Raw genomic sequence first — 10,324 nt, forward strand, 5'->3', positions numbered from 1 at the left:
TACAAGAAACTCATGTGGCTGAAAGACATAGAAAAGTATTGATAAATAAAAGATTTGGCACAGAATTTATAACCTCAGATAAAACAAAGAAAAGAGGAGCGGTATTATACATTAAATCTATGTTAGACCCGAACAAGTATTTAAGGATGATCAAGGGAAGATGATAGTGGTACAAATCACATCACAAGGTGAGATTATAGTAATTGGAATTTATGCTCCAAATGAAAAAAAGATTAGGGAAGGTAAGAAAAAGGAGATCTTGGAAGAATTGATTAAGAATGAAAAAGAGCTAATTAGTAAACCAGGAAAAGAAACAGCAAAGCAAGCAATTAAAATGCTACAAACACAATATTCAATGATAATAAATCAAGAAGTGGAGTGGAAAATAAAAAGGATGAAACGGAGAATTTTGAACATGCCAACAAACCAGGGAAGTTGTTGGCATGACAATTAAATAAAAAACAGGCAAAATTTTCAATAAATAAATTAAATGTAGAAGGAAAGATTATTGATAATCTGAGAGACATTAGAAAACAATTTGTAAAATATTTTACAGACCTAATTCGAGCTGGTCCGGAAAAAAAACCCTGAAATTGAAGGATATTTACGACAAAATAAATTACCACAAATTCCAATAGGAAAATTAGCTTTGTTAAATGCACCAATAAATGCCTCTGAGGTTTTGGATGCAATTACGTAATCAAGCAAAGGTAGGGAAATCACCAGGACCTGATAGCCTGACAGCAAAATATTACAAAAAAACCCCCCACAGAATTCTCTGGTGCAACCATAGCAAAATGTAATGAATGAAATTCTAAACGTAGGTAAGGTACCAGAGACATTAAAAGAGGCTTTTATTACATTAATCCCGAAGCAAGAGGCAGATTTATTATTGATTAGGAACTACAGGCAGATCTTGTTATTAAACAACGATTACAAAATATTTGCAAAGAGAAGGAATTTATTAGAAATAGTACATCATGATCAAGCAGGATTCCTTCCAGGACGTAAGGTGAAGGACAGCATAAGGAATATAATTGATGTTATAGAGTACCTGGAAGTGAGAAATGAAAAACAAGTGGCCTTGATGTTCATTGACGCTGAAAGGCATTTGATAATATCTCTTAGGCATTTATGAATAAGGTACTAGAAAGATGAAGTTTGGGGAGACGTTTAGAAGAGGAATAGATGCTATCTATTCAGAACAACAAGCAAGATTAATTGTGGACTATGCTATTACAGAGAAGTGTAAGATCTTGAAAGGAACAAGATAAGGTTGCCCCTTGTTACCATTATTGTTTATTTTAGTGCTAGAGGTCCTGGTGAGGAATATAAGAGCAAAAGAAACCACCAGAGGAATAAAAGTAGGAAATACGTAAAGCATATAAATTGAAAGCATTTGTGGACGACCTTGCAATAACGGTTGAAGATCCTAAAAACTCATTTCCGAAAGTATTAGGGAAAAAACAGGAATTTGGACAGGTATTGGGTTTTAAACCGAATAAAAACAAGAACAAGCTCTTAGTGAAAACTGTTACGGAGCAGGATATAAAGGAGTTACAACAGATGAAACAGATAAATATACATAAAAAGGTTAAATATTTGGGAATAGGTTGACAACTAAGAATGTTAATATATTTAATGATATAGGTTGACAACTAAGAATGTTAATATAGTCAAAACAAAAATTTTTTTTTTCTTCCAGTAGCACCTTAAAGACCAACTAAGTTAGTTCTTGGTATGAGCTTTCGTGTGCATGCACACTTCTTCAGATACACTGAAGTGTGCATGCACACGAAAGCTCATACCAAGAACTAACTTAGTTGGTCTTTAAGGTGCTACTGGAAGGAAAATTTTTTTTTGTTTTGACTATGGCAGACCAACACGGCTACCTTTCTGTAATGTTAATATATTTAAAGATAATTATGGGGAAACCTGGAAATAGAGAATAAGGGATTTAGAAATTTGGGGTGGTGGGCAGGCAGTCCCTGTCTCTCAGCCTGGCCTCCCTCACAGGGCTGATTTGAGGGGAAAGCGCCATACAATGAGCAAGAGAGGGAAGAAAGGCTCTTTGCGGCTCCATCCCTCGGCCGTTTCCATGGCAACCAGGGATGCCACCTCCACCTCCACCTTACCTAGGATGCAGGTCACCCCCAGGGTGAGCTTCTCCAGGTAGGGCTTGGTGCTGCTGGAGCTGCTCACATTGCGCAGGGCCTTCTCCTCCATCCTCTGCCTCCTCCCTCCCGCATCAGCCCCTGACCACCTGCACCTGCACACCTGTACGAACAGCCAAAGGGGGGCGGACAGCACCAGGTGAGCGCGTTTTGCCCCTTCTCGCGACCCGTAGCTCAGAAGCCCGGCCGCGGTGGCTTTCGGGAATCGCAGTCCTCCGTTTCATTCAGTTCCTTTCGATCGCCGTTCTGTAGGGGGGAGGAAAGGAGAGCAGGCACTACGACTCCCAGAAGGCAATGGGAGAGCCGGCTCCTCCTTCTCCTCCCTTTCTCCCCGCGCCCGTTCCGAGCCCTCCCCATTGGCTGCCTCCTCCGACTCCGTATCTGAGCGAAGCCCGTTCCCCGTCAGCCAATGGGAGCCGAGAGTCGGGCGCGGGGGCGTGGCTGGGCGGAGAGACGTTGGAGTTGGCGGTTGCTTCGAGGTGACGGACGTGGAGTAAGGACCGTCTCTTTACCTCAGGAGGGACTCGCGGGGGGGGGGGGGCGTGGCGGGAGGAGAAGGAAAAGCGGGAGGGGGCGGCTAATTTGACGGCGGGCCGATGATAGACGGTGCCCAAGGCTGCCGTGGTTCCTGAGCATGTGCAGAGAGCCGCCTCCGTTGCCTCAGGAAAGAAGCCCCGCCGAGTGCGGAGCCAGGCCCGGGGGTTCCGGGGGAAGCCCCCACTCCCAGGGCGGGGGACCTTGGCCTGCCAGCCTCGCTCTCTCTCGCCCCTCGCCCTGCTCTGCAGGGGTGTTGTGAGGGGCCGGGGAGCGTCGCTTGAGGGAAAGAGAGAGTGCTAAACGGGGCTGCTTCGTGTTCCAGTACAAGTGCTGCTGCCAGTGTGTTAAATTCCCCTATAGCTCCTTCAAAGTCTCCATTCAGTGCACAGCGTAGCAACCCGAATAGTCGCGCTGAACGGAGACTTGAACTCGGGGCTTCCCGGCTTTTCCCGTCAACTCTGAGCTGCTGCAGCTGATTTCAGCTTTTTTTTGTGGTTCCCTTGGTGGAAGTTTTGGAAACTTTGCTGGCTGCAGTCATGGGGAAGACGGGGCTGGTGGTGGGGAGAAGTATATTGCATGGCCCTTGAGGTTTCTGTATGTCTTGGGGGACATGTCCTATTTATGATATGGCGCTGTGGGTTAAAGCCTCAGCGCCTAGGGCTTGCCGATCGAAAGGTCGGCGGTTCGAATCCCCACGGCGGGGTGCGTTCCCATCGTTCGGTCCCAGCGCCTGCCAACCTAGCAGTTCGAAAGCACCTCCGGGTGCAAGTAGATAAATAGGGGCCGCTTACCAGCGGGAAGGTAAACGGCATTCCGTGTGCTGCACTGGCTCGCCAGAGCAGCTTCGTCACGCTGGCCACGTGACCTGGAAGTGTCTGCGGACAGCGCTGGCCCCCCGGCCTATAGAGTGAGATGGGCGCACAACCCTAGAGTCTGGCAAGACTGGCCCATACGGGCAGGGGTACCTTTACCTTTACCTTTATGCCCCCATAGCCTCTCCCCTTCACCAAGTGACCTCATAGCTGGTGACCTGCAAAACAGACCCATAGCCTGTTCATCACTCCCTCCCAGTGTCCTTTCCATCCTTGGCACTAGAATTAGGCGTCCCACTCGCAGCAAGAAATTGTCCTACTTCTGTATCAAGCTAGAAATGGAGGCTCAGACCTCCAGGCTCCCAGAGGCAAAGTGAGTGGTTCTTAGAGACTTCGCATCACAGTTCTGCAAAAGAAGGCTATGCTGCACTAGTTACCTTGGTTGGTTAGAGCATGGTGCTGATAATGCCAGGGTTGCAGGTTTGATCCTAATAACGGCCACCTTCATTTTCCTGCATTTTAGGGGGCTGGGCAAGATGACCCTTAGGATTCCTCCCAACTTTGCAGTTCTGTGATTCTAACGTCTTTACGGCTCCAAAAGTGAGATCTCTAATCTGAACCTGGTAGATGAGAGTAAGTGGGCCCAAGAAGCTAAAATGTATTTCAAAAGTTTAATTTTAAACGTATTGGCAGAAGATAAGTGAATGGATTTTAGTTCATGAAGAATGTGAGCAAAAAGCAAGCAAGCAAGCTGAGATTCTTCAAAGGGCACCATGTTCTGTGAGCCTTCTGTGCACCTACAGAATTGTGGCATCCATGCCAGCAACTTAGTAATGGCTGCCTTTCTTCCAGACAACCTGATGCCCCTTGGCTGCATGACCATCAACAGCATCTCCTAGCTAAACCAAGTCAGAGCATTGCCCATCTATGCCTTGCCCAATGCCTCCACGCTGGCTGACTTGGAGGACACTGATAATGAAGAAGGTACTGCCCCACCTCACCCCTTTGTCCATGGGAGACCTCGGTCCATCTCTCCTCACCTCCCGCTACCCCACCAAAAGTTTCCATGACCTTATACACAAGCCCCACTGACGCCAGCTTCTCAAGCTTTGCCTGGTTTGAGTATTCCTTGCCCTGCACCCGATGAGAATGCCTGCCTGCTTCGCTCAGCCTTTTCTTTCTCCCCAAAGGTAAGGGGGGTCAGCTGGAGAAACCTCACTTGGACTTGCGGAGCCTGGTGTTTGAGCTGGACCCATGCGGAGGGAATGGGAAGGTCTGCCTTGTGTACAAGAACACCAAGCCGGGTATGTTGTGTGATACCAGCAGCCCAAGAGCTGTCTTCACTAATCAGCCCCATCTGCAAACCCCCGTTAGCTTTTGTCTTTGTGGGAGATGTTTTGGACTACTGTTCCTAGCACCATACTGTTGTGCTGGCTGAGAGTGATGGGCTTTGTAGTCCAGAACATCTGGAGGGCACCAGGTTGACAAAGGCTGTTGTCTATGATGGCCTGTGATGGAAGTTTTCCTGAAGAGCAAGCTATGCTTTGTTGCTGCTGCTGCTAATATTATTATTAAAATTTGTATACTGCCCTTCATCCACAGATCTCAGGGCGGTTCACTACATAAAATTACTATATCTATATATGCATAATAAAAAGAAGAAAAGCAAACATCCCCCTCACCCAGCATTTAGAAAGGTATTGGAGATCAATCAGCCAAAGGCTTGGTTGAAGAGAAACGTTTTCACCTGGTGCCTGTTCACCACCTGGGGCTGCTGCATTGGCAGTATGCCTTCACCAGCTACGGCATCAACCCCCATGGCTAAGGGGAGAGAACGACAAATGGCCCATCCCTTGTCCTAGAGTCTGCCGGTCCTCCCCATTCTGCTTTCACAAAAGCCCTGCAAAGAAGGTCAGGCTTAGAGTGAGTGATTGGCTCAAGGTCACCCAGTGAGCTTCATGGCCAAACAGGAATTTGAACCCCGGCTTCCCAGGCCCCAGACTGACATTCTAATCCAGTGTGTCTCAAACTTGGGTCCCCAGCTGTTGTCTGGACCCAAGTTTGAGAAACACTGCTCTTACCACTATGCCACACCACCTCTACACTGACTGGCTGCTGCTCTCCAGAGCTTCAGGTGGCATGGTAGGGGTCTCTCCCACCCCTCCTTGTAGATACCAGTGGGGATTTGTATGCAACATTAATGCTCTCACCTCTGAATGAATTATTTTGACCCAGGGCTGAAGTTCTTCCATTCCCTTGCTCTGTTCTGTATCACTCCCACTTTCCCAGAGAGGCATTTGGACACTGACTCTCCAGGATTTGGGGGGCAGCAGCTGTTCTCAGCCCCACTTGGAGATCCCCAGGGATTGAACTCTGCATCCAACGCACACACTCTGACACTGAAGCATGATTCTTCCCTCAGATACACCATGCAACATGACTTTATGATATTACCATGCTGTGGTGCGATATCGCTTCTGCAGCTCTATGCCAAGAAAGTCTTGCAAAGGGTAATAATAATAATAATTTAGCAGGTCATCCAGGGATTGAATTAGGGATCTGCTCCATCCCAAGCAGACCCCCTTCTGTCCCTGAGCCCATCTAGCGGGATTCCTGTCTGAGGCCTCCAGTCCCACGGCCGGCAGATAGCAAGCCAGGAGACAGGCCTGGAGACACCCCCACCCTTCCATTGCTCACCTTCCTTCTCTGCCGTGTGCAGCATCTTTTTTATCGCCAATTTTGATAGTTACCAGACGGACAATTTGACAGACAGGGCTAGGAGCCTAAAGTCCTCTGCGTCAGGATGGCCTTTGCGTTCCAGAGCCATGCTTGTTTGTTTGGGATCCTTTGAGTCCCTTGGTTTACCTTTCTTTTACTTGTCCTTCATCTCCTAACAAGAGACTCCCTTCACTTCCTCTGTGCCATGCCAAACTTCATAAACTTCTGTCGTGCTGCCTCTTACTTGCCTTTTCTCCTGAGCAAAAGGTCCTAACCTTGGCCACCTTCCTTCATAGGGGATTCACTCCACCCCCTTGATAATTTTGGTTGCCCTTTTCTGAACTTTTTCCAACATCCTTTTCGAGACAAGGGCTCTCAGGCTCCTGGCAGGCAGTTCTGGGTGGCAGGAAGTGCCGTTTCTAGCTCCTCACTTTACCTTCTCCTTCTCCACAAGGTTCAACATGTACAAGCCCATCACCGTCAACACGGAGCAGCTCTCTGAGGAGGCCGATTCCTTCGTGAACAAGCTGGACCCAAACAAGGTCTTCCTGACATTGCAAAGCAGCACCTTAAAGTCATGTGGGTCTCCCTTGCTGATTCCAGTATCCTTCTGGTGAAGATCAGACCCGGAGGCAGGGATAGTCTTCAAACAATGACTAAGCCTGCCTCCTCAGTAATGACATGGTGTGGACAGCATAACTCTTCCTGCTGCCCATGTTAACTGAGATCGGATGTCCCAGGACACCCCACCCCCCGTGGAACATGCCCCATTCTGTTGGCTGGGGCCCACTCCCAGTCAGCCCTGACCCTCTCCCCTTAAGATTAAAACTATACCTATCCACAACCCAACACCCACCCACCCCCAACAGAGAAAGAAACACACAAACAAAAGAACATACCAAAAAAGCACAATTTAAAAGGCCACAGATAAAATATAATTTAAAAACTATTAAAAAGAGGAGCCCTCTCTGCTGAGTAGCAGCTGCAGTCCTTGTGAAGCCTGTCAGCGCCCCCACCGAAGCCAGGTGGAGAGAGGCAGGGCAGAGCAGGACCCTCAGGCTCCCGGCAGGCAGTCCTGGGTTGCAGCAGCAGCAGCTGTCCTTTCTAGGGCCTGTCAGGTCCTCCCAAGCCAGGTGGAGAGAGGCAGGGCAGGGCCCTCAGGCTCCTGGCAGGCAGTCCTGGGTGACAGTGGCAGCAGCAGCAGCAGCAGTCCTTTCTAGGGTCTGTCAGGCCCCCGCAAGCCAGGTGGAGAGAGGCAGAGTAAAACTGCTTTCTGGGTGCAGCCTCCCTTTAGAGCTCTCCTTTGGACAGAGTCAGGCAGTGCATGACACATGGAGTTGCATCCCTGCCTCTCAGCCTCCAGGTTTTCCAGCTGCACTCCCACTTCTGGCTCATGCCCTAAAACCCCCTTTCATCTTAAGAGCGTTGTTTTCAATTGGCTGCTGTCTCCCGATGTTCGGGCCTGGTGCTCCTCAGCAACTCTGTGAGCTCCCTTAAGGTGGCTGGCAGTTTCTGGTTGTATCTTGACACCTGGGGACGGGAGTGGACAGAAAGGCAACCGAGGTGCCAGATTAGTCTTTCTGCTGCTGACCAGTGTAGGCAACCCTGAGATAGCCAGACCATTGGCCTGACTCTCTTTAAGGCAGCTTCCTGCCTATGCTGGTCTGCACCTGAGAATAAGGCTGCAGCAGAACAAGGGAATCTCCTTTCAACTGGCTCATTGAAAGGCAAAGCGTTGTTAGATTAATTTGTACACCGCTTCATAATGTGCCCCCTTGCCACCAATTTCTTACTGCCAGCGGGTGTTGTAGAATGTGGCTTAGTCCTCGCAGGCCGCCCCTCTGCATCAGGGGGTTGGGTGCCACCAGCCACTCTTGGAGAGTGTCCACAATGTTCTCTCTGCTGCAATCTCCCGGTGAAAAAGGAGCTGAGAAAGAAAACACTTGATGGGGTGCAAGGCCAAAGAAAGTGCCATGAAAATCAAAGTTCACTACCCCATACCCTCCAAGTTTGTCCTGATTTTCCAGGGACAGCCCCGGAATTATGAAAGCCAACCGGCTTCTCATTTAATCCCGGAATGTCCCTGTTTTCCCTGCCAGAGCTGCCGCCACCGAGCTCGGGGAGGAGTATGAGCCAGAGCTGGTCCCCAATGATGGTGGCGGCTGTGAGGGGGCCTGTCGTTGCCCCTCCATGGTATCTCTGTGGCCACTGCTGCTGGCCTCCTCCCTTGGGCAGCTTGTAGAGCAGCAGTTCTCAACCTGTGGGTCCCCAGATGTTGTTGGACTACAACTCCCATCATCCCTGAGCTCTGGCCTTGCTAGCTAGGGATGATGGGAGTTGTAGTCCAACGACATCTGAGGACCCACAGGTTGGGAAAGGCTGTTGTAGAGGCTGCTGGAAAGCAGGTGAGGAGGAGAGGCGAGGCTGCGGCCGCCAAAGCCCAGCCCTGTGTGCCATGCTGGCTCTGAGGGGCAGGCAGAGGGCAGGCCCCCCCTGGGTGGGAAGAAAGGAGTTAGTTAATGCACTAAGCAAGGAGTTAGTTAATGCACACTGCCCTCAGCTCTTATCTAAGGCCTGTAGAAATTGCTGCCTCAGCCAGAGGGCAGGCCTGCCAGCCATCAATGGTGGCGCAGGAGACCTTCTTACACCCTCTGCTTTCCTTGCCTGCCTGGGTGCAGTTGTTTCAAAGCAGAAAGCCATCCCAATTGCTCTTTCCTTGGCGTCATGGTGGCGTATGAAGGAACGTGCCTGTTTGAAAAATGGTTGGAGGTGCGGTTTAGCTCAGCACGGGGACTGACCAAGTGGGCAGTGACGGCTTCCTATTGACTGCAGGATAGGAAGCCATTACTGCTCGCTTGGTCAGTCCCCGCACGGAGCTAAACCGGCGTGCTGCTCCAGTTTCTCTGCATGGGGACTGACTTCCAGGACGCAGCCACAGCTTCCTATTGGCTGCAGGAAGCTCCTGCAGCCAATAGGAAGCTGCAGACGCTCCCCCCCCCGCAGTGGCTCCGAAAGCCAGCGGGGAAAGAGTGGCGGGCGTGGACGCATGTGCACAGGTGTGCATGCTCATGTGGGTGATCTGGCCCGCCGGCGGAAAAGTTTGCCGACCCCGGGTTTAGTTGGTAGATTATTCTATGGTCCTGTTATAAGAATAATAAACGATCATAAAGTGAATCATAAAGTCCCTCAAAAAAATTTCCTCAAGGTTCATCTGTTGACATTACATTTGTTGCATCGTTGTATCTATACACTTGTACTGTGTCACTAAGTTTTTACTGAAATCTCACGTATCTGGGGGCCGCTAGGGGCGCCTTGGAAGATGGCCGACAATACCATCTATCCAGCTTGTACGAGGTAATTAGAGGCTGATTATGGGGAGTAAAATCAGTCTCCCTCGTCATCCCTGGGAAGGGGAAGACGTTGTACTCACCCGCGGATGCCATAAATCACCCCCGAGTTCGATTGAAGGAGGGGGTGAGGCACAGGGTGGAAAGCCCTCAAACACGCTCGGAACTCCCGGAAGCTACTTTCAGGAGCGAATCTGGTTGCGTTGCTTAAAAAGAAGAAACAATTGGAGAAAGTAAACGCACATGCTTCAAGAGAGGTCAGGAGTGTTTTTATCTGCTAATTATTTTACCACTGAGATGAGAAGATTGGGATAGAAGGAATAGAGATAACATCAGAGAATCGCAGATATGTTGGTAGGTGGAACAGAAAGGAATGGAAAGGGGGGGAAAAGACTTTTTACTTTCTTACATGATTAATTTAACAACCCTCCCCCTTAAAGAACTGTCTCTGTTTCGATCTGCTAATAATTTTACCACTGAGAATGGGATGGAAGGAACAGAGTTAACATCAGAGAATGGTAGACATTTTAGTACGAGGAACGGAACGGAAAGGGGGGGAAAGACTTGCTACTTTTTCATGTGATTAATTTAACAACCCTCCCCCTTAAAGAACCATCTCAACGACTAATTTGAAAGAGGGATAAAAAATGAACTGTGTAGGGAAAAAATAATATGAATTGAAGCTTTTATTCTGTGAAAGATCTGGAAAAGAAAAGAGTCTCTGACGCAGTAAGAA

At 49.1% G+C, this 10,324-nt stretch overlaps 1 protein-coding gene and 1 long non-coding RNA gene across 2 annotated transcripts in view; one reads left to right on the forward strand and one right to left on the reverse strand.

The window, feature by feature from the left end:
• Positions 1-837: 837 nt before the first annotated feature.
• On the reverse strand, positions 838-2,472 carry LOC128423627 (uncharacterized). Its single transcript, XR_008332806.1, has 2 exons — positions 2,136-2,472; positions 838-1,054 (listed from the first exon to the last, which is right to left on the reverse strand). It is a non-coding gene; the product is annotated as an uncharacterized LOC128423627 (long non-coding RNA).
• A 1,258-nt stretch (positions 2,473-3,730) lies between these two features.
• The window catches only part of KIAA1328 (KIAA1328 ortholog), a 228,403-nt gene continuing 221,809 nt past the window's right edge, over positions 3,731-10,324 (forward strand). The window contains exon 1 of the mRNA XM_053408979.1: positions 3,731-3,896. The gene's annotated coding sequence lies outside the window, so the exon portion shown is untranslated. The remainder of the gene's footprint in view (positions 3,897-10,324) is intronic.

Source organism: Podarcis raffonei, chromosome 11 (genome assembly GCF_027172205.1).
Source record: "Podarcis raffonei isolate rPodRaf1 chromosome 11, rPodRaf1.pri, whole genome shotgun sequence".
NCBI lineage: Eukaryota > Metazoa > Chordata > Lepidosauria > Squamata > Lacertidae > Podarcis > Podarcis raffonei.